This window comes from Sapajus apella, unplaced genomic scaffold (genome assembly GCF_009761245.1).
Source record: "Sapajus apella isolate SASKATOON/1434 unplaced genomic scaffold, GSC_monkey_1.0 scaffold109, whole genome shotgun sequence".
Lineage (NCBI taxonomy): Eukaryota > Metazoa > Chordata > Mammalia > Primates > Cebidae > Sapajus > Sapajus apella.
In genome coordinates this window covers 4546907-4568997 of record NW_022437049.1, presented here as the reverse complement: position 1 = coordinate 4568997, position 22091 = coordinate 4546907, and positions in this window count along the sequence as shown.

Below are 22091 nucleotides of genomic sequence, written 5' to 3'. Positions count from 1 at the left end.
TAGATGAGACATTTTAATTGTCCTTTTTTCTACTTTACTGTATCAATTTGTGTACAGTTCTGTCCAGACTTTATAGACGCTGCTAGATGTGTGTGTAAATCTGATAATGCTCACCCCATAATAAATGGTTTTTTCCTTTTCTGTACATTTCATGTGGTTCTGGTGTTGGCAGAACTGTATTTCCCCAACACCTGCAACACATGCATTTAAATATTTTAAACCCGTGTGTTCACAGGCAAATTTGATTCTTGGAACCCCTTTCAAAAGTCACCTGGAATTTGAGTAGTGGTATGAATGATCAAGATCATAGAGTTTGGAATCAAAAATAAAGTAGGGTTTGTTGTTTGTTTTTTAATATAACTCACAGGTTAATTTCCAGGAATACTTATTTGAAGGGGATGAAAACTTGGGTTCATTTTTAAAATAATGAATAGCCCTAGTACTCTATATTTCTACCACTTATATAATACATATAATGTATTCAAAGCAGCTAAACAGGTTTTTATACTCTCTGTAAATGATTTTTTCCCTTATTTTTGTACATGTCCTTAAAATAAATGGATTTCTCCATTAAAGATACCAGATATCCCAGCAATAACTTACAGATACTAGAGTTAAAGAGCATATGGTAAAATTCAGTTGAGTCAAAAGAGGAGAGAAGGTTAATTTTGTATTATATTCCCCATATTCTGAGGACCTATCTTTGTCTGTATACAGAATGTAAAATCAAATACAATCTTTGCCCAATATTCACAATCTATATGAGTAATTCCCTAGATGTAAATATAAAGAAAGGAGAAAGAAGCCTCAGGAAAGAGATGTTGACAAGACTGAAGATGGCCAACACCATCTCTTTCTGGGAACCGGCATGAAAAATTAATCGGTGCCATCTGTCCAGCCCTCTGAGGTGGATGGCCCTGTTGAGGTGCTGGGTGATCATGTGAGCTGCTAGTTGGATATTATTGTAAAGGCACATTCTCTCAGAGTAACACATTGTTGCTGGTCCTTCTCTGATCTCCACGAAGGCACCAGGTGTGTACATCCATCCTGGTGATCTTCCGGTTGTGTGGCAGAAAAGGCACCCTACACTTTGCCAGGAGTTTGGAAACCCAAGTTCTCAAGAATAGTTTCTTGACCAGTGAGAAGGATAACCCTAGCAGGTCCCAGGCACTCACTGTACCCTAGACTATGGATCTGATAAATGAGGGGAAGTGGTGATCACTGAAATCCTTTTACTACCCCAACTCCGTAAGACTCAGGCTTAGCTCCTTTAGGACAGTGTCTCTTGAATTTGAAAGACCCTGAGAATCACGTAGGAGCACTGCTTTAGAAAAAAACAGATTGTTGATCTTTATCCCAAAATCTTCAGAGGAAGAATCAGTCTTCATTTAAACGTTTAAATGAAGACCCTAGTGAGACTGAGATAGAATAATGAAAGGTAAGGAACCACCCTAAGTCTCCACTGTTCTACCTAGCTTTGATCTCATTTTAGAATGAAAAGTTAAAAGCTATATCTTTATTCCTATTTTTCAAATATACCCAGGCATTACCATTTTAGCAACTAAAGAACAGGACCATATTTCTCATTGTTATTCTTCCAGTGCATAAAGTAGTGAATGTCTAAATTTGTCCAGGGTACTTAACAGACTTCCTTTCATTTTAAGCGAGAACAAATGCAGTCCAGTCGGCGAGCATTTGGAATTTGTTGGGCTGTCATGCAAAAATATAAATGGTTAACTTTTTTTTCCCAAAAGAAGGGAAGAGGAGGAAGGTATGAAGGAGACGAAATAGAACTCAAACCTGGTTGCAAAATGACCTTTGTTGCCAATGATCCCACAAATATCATAGCAGATAGTCAAATGAATAACAGTCAAGTGGATTCCAGTGTTCCCCTTCCCTGACCTTCCCAGGACCTTTGCAATACAGGCTTACTGAGAAAGAAGGCAGAGGAGGAAGAGGCTGGACCAGGAACACCAGCCCATCTCTAGTTTACTGCTTTGGGAGTGGCTAATGAATGGTACTCATCAGGTTTTTCAGAAGGGTCTGAACAAGCTGGGCTCAAACTCAGCCAACAGCCGCATCTATAGACTAAAAGACTATAGAAACATAAGATTTCCTAGATAGTAACAATTGTAGGGTTTAATTCTATAAGGCTTTTAACAGACTTCAAGGGCTCTTTCCAACAAATAACACATACGTGCATATACATGCATGTGCACACACCTATACACACACACATATTTTGGATTCTATATGTCTGAGTTGATAAATCCACTGTACCCTATAAGGTTCCAAGTGGTTATTGAAAGCAGAAAAACTGAATTTCATTCCCAAATAGGAAGGAATTGAAAGCATATCTCGATAAGAGATTTTTTTAAGTGAAAAATTCCATTTTTCTTAAAGGAAATATATAGGCTTCCTAACCCTTGAAGTACACAAATAGTCTAACTTGTTTGAGAACTCCATACCTGCAAGTAATCCCAGATTTAAACTGATGCCTGAAATACAACCAATACCTGACTTCACTACTTTCTCCTTGCTTTCTGATAACTTGAGGAACATTTGGATACTGTGCTCACAGTGACCAACGAATAAATGGCCAAGCGCCAGCTTGAGTGGCAGCAAAACCCATAAAACTGACTTGCATTAAGAAACTGGCTTGCACTGTGGGAGGTCATTTCAGCAGAGGAATGCAGGGGTGTCTGACATCTGACTGTTCTTTCATGGTTATGTTCTGCGGGGGTAAAACCTGGACCCACAGTTACTGCACAGAGGTGGTAGAAGGAGTGATGCTCCGGAAGGCATTGACAGCTGACTCAGCTGCAGCTGGGATGATACTTTTGCTGATGTGTAGAGGATTCCTATAGAAACATTTTATCCTTTTGGTTAAATGTAATAAATCTTCTCTTGTTTAAGTAGTAAGTGGTTTGCTTTCCAAAAGCTTTAAAGAGAAAAATCAACATCTGTGGTCCTTTGAAAAGCAGGAAATTGGTCAACCACCAATATATAACCACTGCCTTCCAAGAGTGACAGACATTAGGTGGGTGGAGGGGGCCTATGTTCTGAATAAACATCCCTCTGCAGGACTCAGTGGAGATGGAATGGCCGGAGCATTACAGGTTCCGCAGGCCTACCTGATTCGGGAGCAAGATCTAAGCCAGGTGTGGAACACATGAGATGCAAGAACTAGTCCTGGCAAATGAGACTGGTAACAGCTGGACAGCATGTTCAATCTTCAGTCAGCTTTAGGGGAGGGTAAGAGTCTAGTTAAAAAAAAAAAAAAAAAAACACTCTCATAGAGAAGAAGAATGCAGTCATATAAACACAAAGATAGTATTCAGGACCAAACTGGAGGAACATGCAGTTGCCCAGGGAACATACCCAGGCATAAGACAGACATGACCAGCAGGTGGCACCACACACACTGCTTTTTTCAGGGCCAGAAGTTGAGAGAGAGCTACTGGACTTGGTAGTTGGAGACATTGGTTCAACTGGGCATAGCTGGGGAAGAACAAATAGAAGTTCTCTTGAGCATTGAAGTCTGCTGCCTACAGCAATCACTGACAGCAACACACTGCACCCCTGCTCCAATTACTTCCAAGATCCGATTGAACTTTATTCAAGTAGAGGTAAGGCCAAGGGAGATAGGTATGAAAATAGTCATATAAAAAATGAAGCCTTTACTTTTCACAAGGAAGCCGTTTCACAGTGCTCACCCTCCAACAACATCAGTATCTTTACAAATGAGTGAAGATTATGACATTTAGGCCATAGGGTAATTAAAAGTCTAAGAATCTAAGTTATCAGTAATTGAAGATAAGACAAGAAAACCTTTAAAAAAAAGATAATTTGGTGACCAAAAGAATGTCTATGCAATGACAGTATTGAGAGGTTAACCGGGACTCACCGGTATATACCCAAATCAGTTGTTCTTGTAGCACTATGCATAACCCCTCATGAGACATTCTACCAATTGCACCAAAAGTATTTATAACATATGAGAGGTACCCCACAAATGGATCATGTCAAATTGCTTCTTAATATGCTCAAGAGCACGTGGCTCCTTCCTTTAATTCTAGCCTTTCTATTTCCCCAGGCCTCTGCCACCACATTACATAACATTTCTGAGACCTTGTACATCTGGTTTCAATCTGAATGCCAATACTTTATTAAGAAATCAAAAGGAGAGAGCTGGCTTATTGGAAATTGTATCGTGATGCAGATATAGTCCAGGTGATGTAACAGTTCAACAACTTAGGACAAGACCATGAGGTTTTTATCATATCACAGAGCAAAAAAGAGGAATGTGTTAAGTCTCCAAACATTTGCTAAAATTATTTGCAAAACATGTCTCTAAAAAAGATGTATGGAGAATATATTGTACGAGTCTGTTTTCACAGCGCTATAAAAAAAATACTCAAGGCTGGGTAATTTATAAAGGAAAGAGGTTTAATCGACTCACAATTCTGCATGGCTGGGGAGGCCTCAGAAAACTTATAATCATGGCCAAAGGGGAAGCAAGCTTGGACCTTCTCACATGGCAGCAGGTGAGAGAGCGTGAGTGAAAAGCCCGGGGAAACTGCCATTTATAAAACCATCAGATGTCTTGTGAAGACTCCCTCACTATCACAAGAATAGCATAAGGGGAACCACCCCTATGATTCAATCACCTCCCACCACATCTTTCCCTCAACACCAGGGTATTAGAATTCAAGATGAGATTTGGGTGGGGACACAAAGCCTAACTGTATCATATATAAAAAAAATCCTCAAAACTCAGTAACAGAAAAACAGCCCAGTGAAAATTATGCAAAGGATTTGAATAGACTCTTCACCAAAATGATATACAAATGGCAAATATGTACATGAAAAATTGCTTAACATCATTAGCAACTAAAGAGATCCAAATTAAAACCACAATGAGACACCACCATTCCTTTATTTGAATAGCTAAATTTTTTAAAGTTTTAAAGATAACGCCAAATAATGGCAAAGATGTGGAGCATCAGAAATTCTCATACATTGCTGGTGGGAATGTAAAATCCTCCTGCCACATTGGAAAACTGAGTCTTTTATAAAGTTAAGCATATATTTACGATATGACCCAGTAATATCACTCCGAGGTATTTACCCAAGAATAATGAAAATTTATGTTCACATGAAAAGTGTACACAAATGTTTATAGCCGCTTTATTTATAATTGTTCAAAATTGAAGTGACCGAATGTCCAACAATTCATAAATAAACCAGCTGTGGTACAAATATACAATGTAATACTACTTGTCAAAAAGAGAAATAAACGTTTCAAATGCATTATGTGAATAAAATAAGCCATTCCAAAGTCTATCTTCTAAATGATACAACTTATAAGATCATCAGAATATGCAAAATTATAGAAACAGAAAACAGACTCTGTTTGCCAGGGACTGGAGAGAGTCCAAAGGGTTAACTACAAAGGAGCAATGTGAGCGAATATTTTGAGGTGATAGAATGGTCCTATATCTGGATTATGAAGGTAATTGTAGAACTATATGTGTTTGTCAAACTCATAGAACAGTACACCATAAAGAGCTCATTTTACTATTTGTAAAAAGGAAATAAAATTTTAAAAGATTTTTTAAAAGTTATTAAAATGGTTGATAAAAGTCAAAATCAATATCCAACTGAAAACTTAAATCAGGCCAAATTTATTCCATATCAACAGTGTTACAGTAAAATGACTGGGAACTAATTTCCTTTTTTAAGGCTCTGCCTTTAAGAATCTTTGTCCAAGTTATCAATCATCAAAATGTCCCAGATGAGCCTTAGTGCTTTCAGTGCAGTGAGAATAGCAGGCTATCCCCAATGGGTGTTAGAGGTCCCTGCCTCAATCTGTTGGAACTGGCCCAAATTTATCTCTGATTTTCACTAGTTGAAAACCAAAGGCATGAAATCCCTGCATGTGATGAGCTTAGGATCCCTTATTATAAGTCACTTACAAATTTGAAAAATGTCATTTTTGGAGTAAAGGAATAAATAGGATTAGTCTCTGACTCTTAAGGTTTATTCTTAAAGTAGCATAGCAAGAAAAGGAAGCATAAGGTTTGTAAAGGCCCAAACATTTGAAGGAAATGAATTTCAACCCAAATGCACTGCAAAGAGTTATCTCTGCATTTATTCAATGAGAAATACAGACAAGCAAAATAAACATCCTAGGATATTTTATGGGGGGAAAGTGCCTAAAAGCCAGTTTCCTCAAATCAATCTTTTGAAATCTCAAAGATAATTTTTCACCTTGTTGAAATAACTCCAGCCTCCTCCACGCTCTCTAATACTCAATCTTCTTTACCTGTGAAAATCCTACCCATTCTTTAAGATGCAATTCAAATGAAAGTTACATATTAGACCTACAATAATGTGGATTTGGGATTTGATTTCCAGGTATAGTTTTAGAAACGTGTGTAGATTCAACTTAAATAATTCATTTAATCATATTTGAAACCAAAAGTGTTAATACATTGTTTATTCTGTGTCAGTGGTTCTCAAACTTTGGCGTGCATCAGAATTGGGGAAGAATCTGTTAAAACTAAGATTTCTGGTGGGTCTCACCACCCCAGGGTTTCTGATTCAGTAAAGCTAAAGTGAGAACTGAGAATCTGCATTTCTAACAAGCTCCCGGGAGATACTGATGCCACTGGTCTGGGGAACACACTTTGAGAATCCCTGCCCTACATAATGCAAGAGTACATGTGCAAAGCTGTTTGATACGGTATGAATTGCTATATTACTGTAAGGGAGTCTTGTTTTTATTGCTGCACTGAATTCCTTAAGAAAACTTCTTTGTCTCTCCAGCTAGATTTTTGAAGTTTTTATTTTGAAAATATTTGAAATACTCTGTACTTTTTTTCTGACACTACTGATAGTCTACCTAGGACTGAAATGATTTCTATTCTGTTTTTATTACACCAACCATATTTCATTGAAATCTTTCAGTCCCCTGCAGTGCACAGTAGACTATTTTGCACATAATAGGTATTCTGGGCAATAAGCTGTTGAACTGAGTTAAACATCCCTTATTATAAGAATACTGCTTTACTTTCTGATTATTGTAACAAAAACACAGTCGGAACATATTACAAAGCACACAATATATTATTTTCATGAAATGGATGTCTAAGGTCACATTGAAACTGACACAGTATAAACTATGTGATCAAATTGTAAACACCAAATAAATTCTATGCTTACATAAATGATAATTGCTAAGTATGCTATTTACGGCCATGCATTTTAAAAGTTGTGTAAGTTTTTTGATCAGTAGTGTAAATCTTTTAAGTATGGCTTTGATTCCATGAGTAAATGTATTTTCAACTTCATTGCTTCTTCCAATAAAGTTGATACTAAAAGAGCTGTTTACCCCACATCAGTGAGTCTCAAATTTTAGCATGCATCAGAATCAGGGGGAAGAACTGTTAAAACACAGGCTGCTGGCGGGTTTCCCCTCCAGAGTTTCTGATTCAGTAAGTTTGAAGTAAGACCTGAGAATTTCCATTTCTAACATGGTCTATACTGAAAAGAGCAAAATTCCTGCACAATACACATAAGGCACCTGATTGTGGTTATGAGGGGCTGCGCATGCCCACTGTGAAGAAACCAGATGTACCTACTCTTAGGGAAGAACAAATGGGGCACAATAGTATGTGGTAAATGGCTACTAAACATTAAAGTGTTAAATCATCATTGTTCTTTACATTTTAATAGCAAAGTCTCATTTATGCAAGGCAACAAAATTAAGTTATAATTATCAAAATGGAGGCATCAGTGACCCTATGAGAGCATACGTTAAGAAATGAAAAAGACCTTCCCAACACCCTGAAATGATACCTTTCTTGATAGTTACTTATTTTGTCCACAGAAAGTCAAACTCTGCCGGTGGGGAATAAAGCCATTGAAAAGCCAAATTCTGAAAAAAACCTTTGCCCATTCGTAAAATATCACTTCACATTTTTCTTTTGATGTTATAACACAAACTCTGAAAAATCTAAATCTATGCTTGACTTATCTTGAAAAGCTTATGGACAGGTAAATTTTTGTTATCTTGGTAAAATATACCATCCCAAACAGTGTAAAGCAACAGTAATGTTATTTATTCTGGTTGCAATTTGTGCAGGGCTCAGCAGGGATGGCTTGTCTCTGCTCTGTGTTGTGTAAGCTGGTGCAGCTCAGCTTCCAGGACAGCTCACTCACATGACTGGCAAGTCAGTCCCAATGCCCAAGAGCTCAACCAGTCTATTAGCCAGTGGCCTCAGTTCTCCTCCATGGGGATCTTTTTGCTTGGGCTTACCCACAGCATGGCAGCTGGGTCCAAGAGGGAAGAGGCAAAAGCTGCTGGTCCTGTTAAAACATCACTTCTCTGCATTTTATTGATTAAGCAATCACAAAACGAGTCTAGATTGAAGGGTAAAAGAAATAACCCATGCCTGTCAATGGGGACAGTGACAAAAAATACGTGTGGCCATATTCAACCTGTGAGTATGGATTTTAGTTAAGACTAGACATTAGATTAGAGCAGAAAAAGTGAAACATCTGTCTTCAATCTTAAAACAAGATAATTCTTGACCTCAGTGCTTCTCCAAGTGCGGTTCCCAGACCAGCCACATCACCCAGAAAATAGTTAAAAATACGGATTCTCAGGTCCCATCCTAGACTTACTGACTGAGAAAGTCTGCTTTAACATTAAGGGTGAGGATGTTTCCTTCCCAACCCTAAACTGTACTGAACCAGTTAATAAAATGAAGATGGAGTTTAGTTATAATAAACAGCTATGTTTACTTAGAAAAGACAATAGCAAATATAGCTAAAGATCTGGATTTACTTAAAATTATATACATTGTTTACATATAATTTAATATTCTAAAAATATTTATCAGGGTTTATTCATAATGGATTTATATCTCCATTGTGGTTAATCTTCAGTAAATATGTTTTTACTTGTTATGTACTCCTATTAAATCCAATTAAATTCCTATGTACGAGCATTCATTTAAAGTGATACTAAAAGTACTGATGACAAAATCAATTACTGGCATGGAGCCCTAGTGTTATTTGAAGAAAATGGTGACCTCCACTTGTTGGTACCAAAAGAAGAGGAATTAAAAGTTACGCAGTCACCAATCATAGTCTATAAACAATATTTCAGGTTGTATCTATGGTTGTGTCTGCTTAAATACAGGAAAGATAATAAAGCTCATGACCAATTTTGAGAAAAATAATACTTAGTATAATAATAATCTATCATTAGAGTTTAGAGCAACATGTATTACTATTGATGTATCTATATATATACATATTACAGGCTATACAGAGCATACCCAACAGTAAAAGCCAAAAAATTTAAATAGCTGACACAATGGCCAACTAATACTCCATAGCCTTGTGCCATTTAATGGAAGATTGGGTGAAACCACCTTAGCAAAAATTATAACGGAGACAATTATTATAGTGAAAGAGATCTGACCTAACCAACTCAATCTTGCTTCTAGCCTCCAAGCTGTCCTTGTTCATTCCTGGGTATAGGACAAACTAACTTTGGGGGGAACCTAGTTTATAGTTTAACTTTGAAATAAAGACGATAGCAGCCCTTTCCCAAAACAAAACCCGTTTCTGCCTGGGGACTAGACTGCCTCTGCAAGACTAATGAACTAGCTACAAGATTAGAACTTACGGTTCAAGAATCATGCAGCTGGAGGCTGCAGCATTTTGAACCTCCCAAAATGCTCCTCAGATAATATCACTATTGAAAAACCTAAGATCAGTGCTTCAGATATTTTGCAGACCCTGCACTTGATGGATGATCAGCTGGCACCACCCAGATCAATAAACTGGCTCATGTACTTTCGTGGCTCCCACCCAGGAACTGACTCAATGCAAGAGGACGTTTATATTCCCTAGCAAGTTTTACTCCCCCAGTAACAATAGGAAGAGTCTCAGGGGTATTAATGTTTCAGTGCTAACCATGTAATTGCCCGACAGATATTCCTTGCCTGCTGCCTAAATTCAGTTGATTTATCAAGACAGGGGAATTGCAATAGAGAAAGAGTTTAATTCATGCAGAAACAGCTGTATAGGAGACTAGAGTTTTATTATTACTCAAATCGGTCTCCCCATAAACTCAGGGATTGGGATTTTTAAGGATAATTTGGTTAGTAGGGCTATCAGAAAGTAGGGAGTGCTGACTGATCGGGTTGGAGATAAAATCACAGGGAGTTGAAGTTGTCCTCTTGCAAGGAATATCTGTTGGGCAATTACATGGTTAGCACTGAAACATTAATACCCCTGAGACTTTTCCTATTGTTACTGGGGAAGTAAAACTTTAATCGGATTACCTGGTTCCCATACCAGGAGTCGAGCCCAGGCTGCCTGGGTGAAAACCAGGAATTTTAACTGCTAGACCACCACAGAAACAGAAACCGTTGCCAGTTTGTAGGCTTTTGGCCTTTTTAGCCCCCAAAAATGGGGAAAGGGGCCTCAAAGGCATGGCAAGTTTACTGGTGGAATAGAAATTGTGGACCCAAAGAGTTTTGCAAAAGAGTGATTTATTAAACATAGAGAAAAGACAGCTCTCATGCTGTTGTGGGAGGGGACCCAGAGAGGGAATTTGTTCAGGTAGGAGCAGCTGGGCCTTCCCCATGTGCCCGGTTTAATCACGCTCACTGGCGTCATGGGCATACCCTCACTGTCTAATGTCCTTTTTGGCCACCTTTAAGGACATGGGGACTGCTGGGTTTAGTGGCCCTGTACTGCCACACCCTTGAAGAACTAAGCCAGTGAGGCTTGGGTGATGGGTGACATTTATATTCCCTAGCAAGTTCCAATTAACATAGGCCTGGCCATAAAACTGCCCCAGGAGGATAAATTCCTTGGGAAGGGCCTCTAAGCACAACAGTCGTAAAGAAGGTAATGGCTGGCTGCATGGCCAAGGCCAGAACAATGCCTTCGGGACCCAAGCCTTCTCCCCCACTTTCCATTATAGGAATGTGCCATAGGGATGTGGGCCTGTAATTAACTATTGAGTCTCAGACCAGGTTTGACTATGGTATTTTAGATAGAAAAGTTCTGCTATACAGAGATCCAATCCTAGGACAAATTGTACGTCATTGGATCCTGGCACCGTTCAATTGGATTGGGAAATTGTGGGTGGCAGAAAACAGAATGTCCTATAGCCTCCAGTACCCACTGATAGGATATAGCCTAGCACAGTGGACTAAGGGAACTGGCCCTGTGTATTTATACTGTAGGAGGTCCTCACTGGCATAAGCCTGAGGGCACCATGGGCAAGGGTCCATGGATTGCCACCCCAAGAGCCTAGCAAGAAGGGTAATGGCCTCATGTGTAGGACATATTTTAGAGGAAACAGCCTGGAAGAAGTTTGCCTCACAGATATCTGGACCCAGTAGGTCAGGGGCTGAAAGGCTAGGCATTGCTCACATAGGCGGCTTTTTCTTAGGGGGTCTAAGCAAGGTCAAAACCTCAACCAGATTGAACCAGGAGTTTGGGACTGTTGCTCTTTGCCCCTAGCCATCCCTTGGCTTGGCCCAGAGAAAGAAACAGCAGTAAGAAAGGAAAATTGGTTCGGGGCTAACCAATGCTCCCAGTTCCAAAGAGCTGGTGGTTATTAGAGAGCCCTTTCCCAGAAAGTCTGACACCCATGTCTTTAGTCCAGCAGCCATACTAATTGCTTTTAAGTGGCCGACAGGCTCCCGGTCTTCACCTTCTTAACAATTTTAGAAGAAGGGAAAGGAAAGATTAGCAAGCAAAAGGGGCCCAATATCATTCACTGCTCAGAAGACCGATGTCTCCCAGCTGGCTCACCGACACATGTTACTCAGGGAGTAAAACTTTAACTGGATTGCCTGCTTCCTACCCTGGGAGTCGAGTCCTGGCTTCCTGGGTGAAAACCAGGAATTTTAACTGTGAAACCACTACGGAAACGGAAACCGTTGCCAGCTTGTAGGCTTTTGGCCTTTTTAACCCTGAAGAATGGGGAAAGGGACCCGGAGGCAAGGTGAGCTTACCATCGGAATAGAAATTGTGGACCCAAACAGTTTTGCCAAAGAGCGATTTATTAGATAGAAAAAAAAAAGCCACCTCCTCTGCTGTTGCGGGAAGGAACCCAGAGAGGGAATTTGTTCAGGTAGGAGCCGCTAAAGTTTTAACCCTTAAGTTATTTTTTTCCCATTTGTGTTCTTGTCCAATGAGAGGAGTTCTTTCTTTAAAACTTCCTCTGATAATTAATCTTTAACTCCAATACCAGAGTGGTTACTTGTTTTACAAACCAAATTAGAAAGCTGTCCTCCAAAGGCCGGTGGTGAAAAATTTGAAAACAAAGTGCCCTGCTTGGCTTTTGGGCAGGAAACAAACAGCTTTACCTGGCCAGAGGGCCGGAAAGTTCCTGCACTTAAAACTCACACCCTAGCGAACCAGGAAAGAAAAACCTTTTTAACACAGTCCCACACGATCACAGCTCAGTCTGATTGCTAATGAATATAGGAGGATTTGGGCCCATAGACAGACAAAGAAAAGATGCATGTATGTTTAGTTCCCTCCTTCCAAGAGAAAGTGAAGAGTTCAATGCATTCTAGAATTTTCTTTAATTCAAAACATTTTTTTTTTTTAGACAGGGTCTTGCTCTGTTGCCCATATGAGAATGGCATGATCACAGGTCACTGCAGCCTCAATCTCCTGGGCTCAGATGATTCTCCTGCCCTAGCCCCTCCCCCCAAGTAGCTAGGACTACAGGCATGCACCACCATGCCAGCTAATTTTTGTATTTTTTAGTAGAGATGGGGTTTTGCCATGATGCTCAGGCTAATCTCAAACTGCTGAGCTCAAGCCATCCATCCACCTCGTCCTCCCAAAGTGCTGGGATTATAAGCATGAGCCATTGCATCTGGCAAAAAGATTGATTTTTTTTTCTTTAAAGTTGGTTCTTAAGTAATTAATCCTCTGGATATACTGCCTCTTTTCCTAGTGTCTGGTTAGCTTATAGTTCATCATGATCTTTTTAAAGAAAAATTTTCTAAGTCTCTTTATAGATGCTCTTAGGAAACTGAATGGACTTCTCCCCTCAGAGAGTGTTAATACTCAGTTCAGTAAACAGCAGGATTCAGAAATCAGCCAGGGCCTCCTTTCCAGGAAGTATGGCAAGGAGCCCTCAAAAGAATGTCTTGCTCAAAACGTTGGTGCAAGCTAAAGATAGATATTTAAATAAAATGAGGCCTAAAAGGAGATACCACCTGAAATAGCACCTCTAATTACCCAAGTAGAAGCCTGCTGCTATCCCCAAGTTTTCAAGGGGCTGATTTAAGTAATAATAAAACTTTGGTATGAACCCTCCCAACTTCTTTCTCCACATTTGCCAAGAAATGTTTCTACATTTGTGTCAGCTTTTTATCCTGTCTCTTCTCTTGGAGGAGGACAAGTTTATTGGCCCAAGGTGTTTCTGTGCTCTACATTCCTTTCCTCAGGACTCTAAAACCTTATTCCACAGATCATTTTTATGCTAAAAACCATTCCCTGTAATGTGAGTCATCCTTTACACAGCAGGTACAAGCAGCCTAAATTTCCAATTTATAAGGGTAGCCCCAAAGAGGAAGATAACTAAGCAGTGACTGGGAAAATAGGATTTGGGGAATTCTGAAAGAGGCCAGGGCAGCAAAGAATCTAGAGCCAGCTAGGAGGAAGGAAAGAGATTAAGGGGCCTGTAAACACATTTTCACTTAGCACAGGACCAGCGGCAAGGGGCCTGAAGACTATGAGACCTCAAGTCCAGCTCCGCAGCTTGCAAGCTGTTCCCCAACCTCTCTAAACCTCGGCTCTTTCTGCTGGAAAATGGAGCTAATACCACCTCCACTGCTGATATTGTAAAGATTGCATGGGATTTGTATGCAAAGTACCTTAAAGAGTGTCCCATGAATAGATGTACCCTTTATGTGTATTACTGTATTTCCATGTATGTAGAAAGGACCAAGAATACCAATGAAAGCAAATGCCTGCTCCTCCTCATGCAGCACTTGAACAAAGACAATATGTAAATCAACCTAACGCCACCCACCTCCTTCCCTCTTATCGCTAAACATTCAGAGGTTTATGGGACACTGGTACATGTCATCAATTCCACATTAGAAAAGGCAAAGGATACTCCCTTCTGCTGTTTCTTTCTTTGTCTTCATTTCAGGTTGTCTGCATTAAATTACAACTGAAAGGTAAAGTATATTGCACTACAAATTAGGAATTCTGTGAGGAGTGGAGGCACAGATTTTTCATTCTGCCTTTCCCATTTGAGGCTATCTCCTTTAGCCCTCCTGTCTGCTCTCAAACCCCACTGACATATTTTTTTTGTGTATAATACAGTGTAGAAAACCTTAATGCAGCATAATTCTTAACCAGCAAGCTGCCTCAGGAAGCATTATTATAGTACATAAACCAAACATGTATCTTTCCCAGGTGGGGAGACTGAGGTAAGAAAGGAGGCAGAGAAAAGCAACACAGAATAAAGCATGTAACTTGAAACATCGTTTTTGTGAGCTGGCGGGGGTCACTATATGGGCCTCATTTGCATACTTGCCTGGGGGAACCCCAGGTGCAGAAGGCAAGCCTTGGGGCCTTATTTGCATAATCCTGCTGAACTTCTGAGGCAGGCCTGTGGAAGGGACTTGGGGATTTAGTCACATTCACTATGTTCAAACTAAAACTCCTCTTGGAAAGAGGAACTAGTTGCTGAACCACTGCAACCCTCAGAGAAGACAGCTCCAGCAGGGGAACTCTCCTCAGCCAGCAACAGGCAGTGATGCAGTGGCTCTCAGGAGGGACAAGGACTTTGTAGAGTCATGACGCTGAGTCCTGCTGATGGGCTTCCTCCTCTGCTTCTTAGGGAATGGAAGGATTTCCCTTGAAAGAAAGGAGACATTTTTACCGCTAAGACTCCGGATGCACAGGATGACCTAGAGATACCTGGGGTTAGAGGGGTCACAACAGCCTTGGAATAAGGAGGAGGAGGCCTGGCTAGTGGCAGAGAATCTCCCTTCCAGGCAAGGACACAGAAGCAAGAGTGGCCAAAAGCAGCTTTGTCCAAAGTGCATCCCTAATGGCTGACCCCTTGTTATTACCCCACAGGGGCATCTCCAGCTCAGTGCTCTCAAACCATCAGCATGGACATCACTAGGAGCTGGTTAGAAATGCAAAGTCCCTGGCCCTGTTCAGACCTTGAATCAGACACTCTAGGGATGAGAGGCAGTGATCTATGCTTTAACAGGCCTTCCTAATGATTTGATGCTCTAACTAGTTCTCTCTCTAGGGAGGAAAGTTGGTAATTGAGTTTACTGTTTTTCTGATGATGGTTGTCTGCAGAGAGCTCCTCTTCACTGCCCAACACGTGGTCCTTTGAAGCTCACCAAAAGGCTGTGGAACTTGCTTACCCCTCTCTGTTCCAGATAATACTCTACCTGCCCCGCCCACAATGCGGAGTGGAACTGTTCATTAACAAAGTGTTCAGAAGATGTGGCAAGCTGTCCAGCCACAGTGCCCTGCATGGCTTCAGACTCTTTCCCTTCCCCTCTTCCTCCTGGAGTCCTCTCCCTTTTGTAGCCCTGACTGATTAGATGCTCCACCCACTCCCTTACCTGCTTCTTTCAAATGTTTGAAGACTTCTGGCAAACTGCGATTCCAGGTATCTTAGGAATGCCTCAGCCTCAAGAACTTACTAAATATCCACAGCTTTCCTCTTCCACCCAGTTTTCTGGGCGAGCTTTGGTCCCCATATTTGCTGCTTTCATGGGGCAAATGGGAGGGAGACAACCATGTCTAGTTCATGGAGATCAAGACAATGAGTTAGATGAGACATATGTTGGGGCTCTGATCTGAACTGCATCTGACGTTTTGTTAAAGTTTCTGTAACCAGTTTCATCTCAGTACCCAGAGGTTCATGGAAAAGGAAATAAATGTCATGACGTGACTTACTTCACAGGCAGTAAGGGAATTTACCAAGATAGTTGTAGGTAAAGAAAGGCAGATTTAGTAAAGAAAGTACAAAGATCTGTTGCAAGGGCGCAACAAGCAGCACGGAAGAGAAAGGGCTATATGCAAAGAGGCATGGACTGGAGGGAGTTTCATTGGATCATGCTGGAGGGGCTCCCTGCAAAACGAGGTCATGCTGCTGGGGCTTTCTGCAGAGTGAAGTAGTTGTGCCAAAAGGTTGTTTGCAATTAATCATCTGTATTAGTCAGGGTTCTCTAGAGGGACAGAACTAATAGGATAGATGAAAGGGAGTTTATTAAGGAGAATTGACTCATGATCACAAGGTAAAGTCGCATGATAAGCTGTCTGCAAGTTAAGGTGCAAGAAATCTAGGTGGATCAGTCCTAGTCCCCAAACCTGAAAAGTAGGGAAGCCAAGTGTGCAGCCTTCAGTCTATGGTCAAAGGCCTGAGAGCCCCTGGCAAACCACTGGTCTAAGTCCAAGAGTCCAAAAGCTGAAGAACTTGGAGTCTGACGTTTTAGGGCAGGAAGCATCCAGCACAGGAGAAAGATGAAGACCGGAAGAGTCAGCCAGTCTGCTCTTCCATCTTCTGCCTGCTTTATTTTAGCCAGGCTGGCAGCTGATTAGATGGTGCCCACCCAGATTGAGGGTGGGTCTGCCTATTCCAGTCCACTGACCCAGATGTTAATCTCCTTTGGCAACACCCTCACAGACACACCCAGGAACAACACTTTGCATCCTTCAATCTAATCAAGTTGACACTCAATATTAACCATCACACAATCTCTCAGAACAATTGTTCTCCTTCACCTGGAACTCCTTCCTCATTGTTGCTTGCTTACCTTATCAGGACTCTACAATAAGGTTGGCTAGAGATTTGGGAGCAAGCCCACTCTAGTTCAAATCCCAGCTTTCTCACTTACTAAGTCAGCTGACTCTTCCTGAAGTAGTTTAACCCCCAACTCCATGCTTCAGGTTTCTCACCTGTAAAATGGTGATTAAAAATGCTTGCCCCTCAAGGACTGTCAAGAGAATTATATTATAACATGTGGAAATGTGATAATGATATAGGAGTTAAAAAAAGTCATTTAGACAGATAGGGTAAGGAAGTCCTCGGTAAGGTTTTCCTTTTAATAAAAAGAAGCCCACAATCATTTTTTTTCTAACAAAATGTAGCCTAAAAATTCAAGCCACAAGCATAGATAAGCAAGCTGAAGCTTGCATGGATGAATGCTGCCAATTGTGCCAACAAGAAAAGGCTACCTAGGGGCTAGACAAGTTCAACATGGCGGCTCCATCTTCCCTTTTCTTTGTCAACCACATGCACAGTAAGGAGCAGACAACATGGCCCAGGCCAGATAGAAAACCTATCTGAATAATAAAAAGATTAGGTTGGGGTGACCAGCTTCTTCACACACTATGCAAACGTCACACCTGCTTCAACCAATCTTTGGGCCCTATGTAAATCAGACCCTTCCTCCTCAAGCCAGTCTATAAAACCTGGTACATGACACTGTGGACCAGAATTCCCGTTTGGATGCCCCTCTCTCTCTGCAGGAGAGAGAGCTATTCTCCTTTCTCTTTCTTTTGCCTATTAAACCTCTGCTCCTAAACCCAATCCTTGTATGTCTGTGTCTTTGATTTCCTTGACACGAGACAACAAACCTTGGGTATTGCCCCAGACGAATGATGCCACTTAAATAATATATGAAAAGTATTTAGGATGTATGTTTTTGTGTCATATAAATGTTTGCAATTATTAGTTTCCTTCAGTAAACATTTCCACTTAGTCACCATGAACATTTTACATTATTCCTATTTCCTGTGAAATGATAAGCCTGAAGAATAACCATATTGCCCAAAGTAATCTATAGATTCAATGCTATCCCCATTAAGTTATCATTGACTTTATTCACAGAATTGGGGGAAAAAGGCACTTTAAATTTCATATGGAACCAAAGAAGAGCCCACATAGCAAGACAATCCTAAGCAAAAACAAACAAACAAACAAAAACAAAGCTGGAGGCATCATGCTACCTGACTTCAAACTATACTACAAGGCTACAGTAATCAAAACAGCATGGTACCAATACCAAAACAGAGATATAGACCAATGGAACAGAACAGAGGCCTCAGAAATAATGTCACACATATACAACCATCTGATCTTTGACAAACCTGACAAAAACAATCAAAGGGGAAAGGATTCCCTATTTAATAAATGGTGTTGGGAAAACTGGCTAGCCATATGCAGGAAGTTGAAACTAGATCCCTTCCTTATACCTTATACAAAAATTAACACAAGATGGATTAAAGATTTAAAAATAAGACTTAACATCATAAAAACCGTAAAGAAAACCTAGACAATACCATTCAGGACATAGGCATGGGCAAGGACTTCATAACTAAAACACCCAAAGCAATGGCAACAAAAGCCAAAATAGACAAATGGGACCTAATTAAGCGAAAGAGCTTCTGCACAGTAAAAGAAACTATCATTACAGTGAACCAGCAACCAACAGAATGGGAAAAAAAATTTTGCAATCTACCCATCTGACAAAGGGCTAACAACCAGAATCTACAAATAACTTAAACAAATTTATTAAAAAAAAAAAAAAAAAAGACTCCATCAAAAATTGGGCAAAGAATATGAACAGACACTTCTCAAAAGAAGACATTTATGAGGCCAACAAACATATGAAAAAAAGCTCATCGTCACTGGTCATTATTGAAATGCAAATAAAATCCACATTGAGATACCATCTCATGCCAGTTAGAACGTGATCATCAAAAAAATCAGGAGACAACAGATGCTGGAAAGGATGTGGAGAAATAGGAACAATTTTACACTGCTGATAGAAGTGTAAATTAGTTCAACCATTGTGGAAGATAGTGTGGTGATTCTTCAGGGATCTAGAACTAGAAATATCATTTGACCCAGCAATCCCATTACTGGGTATATACCCAAAGGATTATAAAACATTCAATTATAAAGACACATGCACATGTATGTTCATTGCAGCAATGTTCACAATAGCAAGACTTAGAATCAACCCAAATGCCCATCAATGATAGACTGGATAAAGAAAATGTGGCACATATACACCATGGAATACTATGCAGCCATTTAGAATTATGAGTTTATGTCCTTTGAAGGTACCTGGATGAAGCTGGAAACCATCATTCTCAGCAAACTCACAGAAGAACAGAAAACCAAACACCACATCTTCTCACTCATAAGTGGTTGTTGAACAATGAGAACACATGGACACAGGGAGGGGAACATCACACACTGAGGCCTGTTGGGGTGTGGGGGACTAGAGGAGGGATAGCAGGCGGCTGGAGAGCTAGGGAAGGGATAGCATTAGGAGAAATACCGAATGTAGATGATGAGGTGATGGATGCAGCAAACCACCATGGCACGTGTATACCTATGTAACCATGTTCTGTACATGTACCCCAGAACTTAAAGTAGGTTTTAAAAATTAATCAATTAATTTAAAAATAATAATAAGCCTGGCCCTGCTATGTGAAAAGCTAACTCACCTTACCTTGGAAGGCAATGACAATGAAAGTTATCACCAAACTTTTTCCTCTAATCCAGGGGTTCTCAGCCTTGGCCTTCCACTGGAATTCAGGGAACTTTACATAGTACTGATGCCTAGGACCCAACCCCAGAGATGCTCATTTAATTAGTTTGGGAGCCGTATAGGTATTGGGCGTTTTAAAAGCTTCCCAGGTGGCTCCAGTGCACAGCCAAGATTGAAAACTCTCCCCAAACTTCCTTTCATGGGGGTGAAGTGTGAGTGGGGTTTTTGAAGGTCAGATTTACTCACCACATGAAACCATGTGGTGAGTGCTTCTTGAAAAGCGTTTCAATGCTAAATACATTTTACAAGTCCTGGGTTAAACAACAGCAAATAATAAACAGCCTTTGTTTGTTAGAGGATTTATAGGACTTTTAAGGGCCTTTGGTATGTCAATAGATCTTGAAACTCTCAAAGAGGGGGAATTATACACGGAGCCTTTCCAAAACTAATTTAACCACAGACACTTTTTGAGGTTGAGTGTCTTAGGGAACTGGCAATCTGAGAAACACACTTTGGAAAATGTTAATTTATGGCAATGCCAAAAGCAGTGTGGAAAGCTGAGCGAAGGCAGAGCCTAGGGGAGCTCATGGGTCTCCTGCTCCTGACTCTCCCCTAGCAGAGAATTCTAGCCTGTTACCCCCACTCACTTTACTGAGAAGGAAGAGAGCACCCAAAAAGGATAGAAACTGCCCATCCCTGTCCAAGGGGAGCAAAACAACGCAACACAGGGGAACTGTAGTGGACTCAGCTTTTGTCTGACCCGGAAGCCGGAACAAAATAGAATTTTTGTTGGGACTGGAGTATTTGGCTTCCCGGTGTGATTCAGGAACCATCAGTGTGATGGTGGGGCGAAAAGGATGTTGGGCTGTGTGTCCAGAAACCCAAGCATAGCGTTCAGAAAACTGCCTCCATCCTCTGATTTGCTTTTCTTAGTAAAGCTAAAATTGTGGCTAGAAATTGTAGCTATACAGCCCCTAATTTCCAGGATTTGATAGTACAACCTTTTCACTTTACCCTTATCTTATACAGTGCATCATTTTCAAAACTTTTGCACACATATTGTCTCACTGGATCCACAGAACAATCTTATCCAGTGGGCAGTGCTAGTTTTCTTGTTATCCATATTTTTCAGAGGGGAAAACTGAGGCCTAGAGAGGTCAGTTGACCTGCATGAAATAACAGAAGTCTATGATGAACCCAGGTTTGAATATAGGCCTTTCAGCCACGAGTTCTTTCCACTGCGTTCTGAACCTGCTGTCAAATTACAGATTTATAGAATTCTCTTGCGGGAACCTCCTTTCCCAAGACGCATGTTCCCAAGTGAGGAGTAGCAGCCCTACCTCTATCTACATTAACCGTTTTCCCCAACAGAGGGTAGAAAGAGTGACGAATGATTGGAAAGTTTGGGAGCAGAGGGTGAGAGCCCTGGGCTTATCCCCTTCTGTGGTTGGTTGTGGGCATCTGCAGGCAGTGCACACCCTCTTCTGTACCAGCCTTACGGCAAGGGAAGGCACACAGTTTGAGGAAGAAAGGTAAATTCAGAGGAGGGTTAGCAGCTACTTTAGCTGCATGCTGAGCCATGCCCTCCAGTAGAGCTTTTATCACAATAAAACCTATTTTGATCTCCATCATCTATAATTCCTGAGTGTGGCTCTTTTACAATAGCTTCCAAACATGGGTAGGGAAATGGGGCATTATTTATTAGTCCCCCCCAGACCTTATAAATTTTATAGTTGAATCAAACCTGAAGTTATTTGGCCTAAGCTGCTGCTTTTAAAAAACGAATCATCTGAGTAAGAGTCAGGTTTTATTACTTGCTGAAAATCACAAAAAGCTGATTAACACATAACCCACTAGGTATCCTGACTTCCTGGGAAGTGTTTCTTTTGTCCATTTAAGCATGCTTTCTTCAAGATTACCCAAGAGGGGGCTGAGCTCATGTTTGGAGCACCCGCACACACACAGCAGGTAGCCATAACAAAATGAAGAAACAAATGTTATAAATAAATTGATATTCAGTGAGTTTCAATAAATCTTTGAAGTAATCATTGTGTCTGGAGAGAAAAATCATAATTTATTGGGCATCCCTAATCTTTAGGATAGTTCTTAGTTTGAATTATACATGAGAGTATCAGTTTTACTGCAGTATGAACTCCCAAATTCCAGTGGCTTATAACAACCAGCATTTATTGCTCATGAATTTTAATTGTTGGCAGCTGCAGGTCATTTGTGATGGTTCTTCCCAGCCCTGTTCCCCATGTTTTCTCTCTATAAGAGCCAGGCTGAAAAAGCAGTCCATATTCAGGACATGGCAAACTTGTGGAAGAGGAAACAGAGCAGGAGAATTCATGGAACCCATGGTGCCTCTTAAAGCATCTGTTCACACAAGGCTGATGACGCTTCTGCTCACATCCCTTACACCAAAGCCTGTCACATGGCCACGTAAGGAGGGATGTAAGCTGCTCCCTCAGGAGGACTACAAGTCCC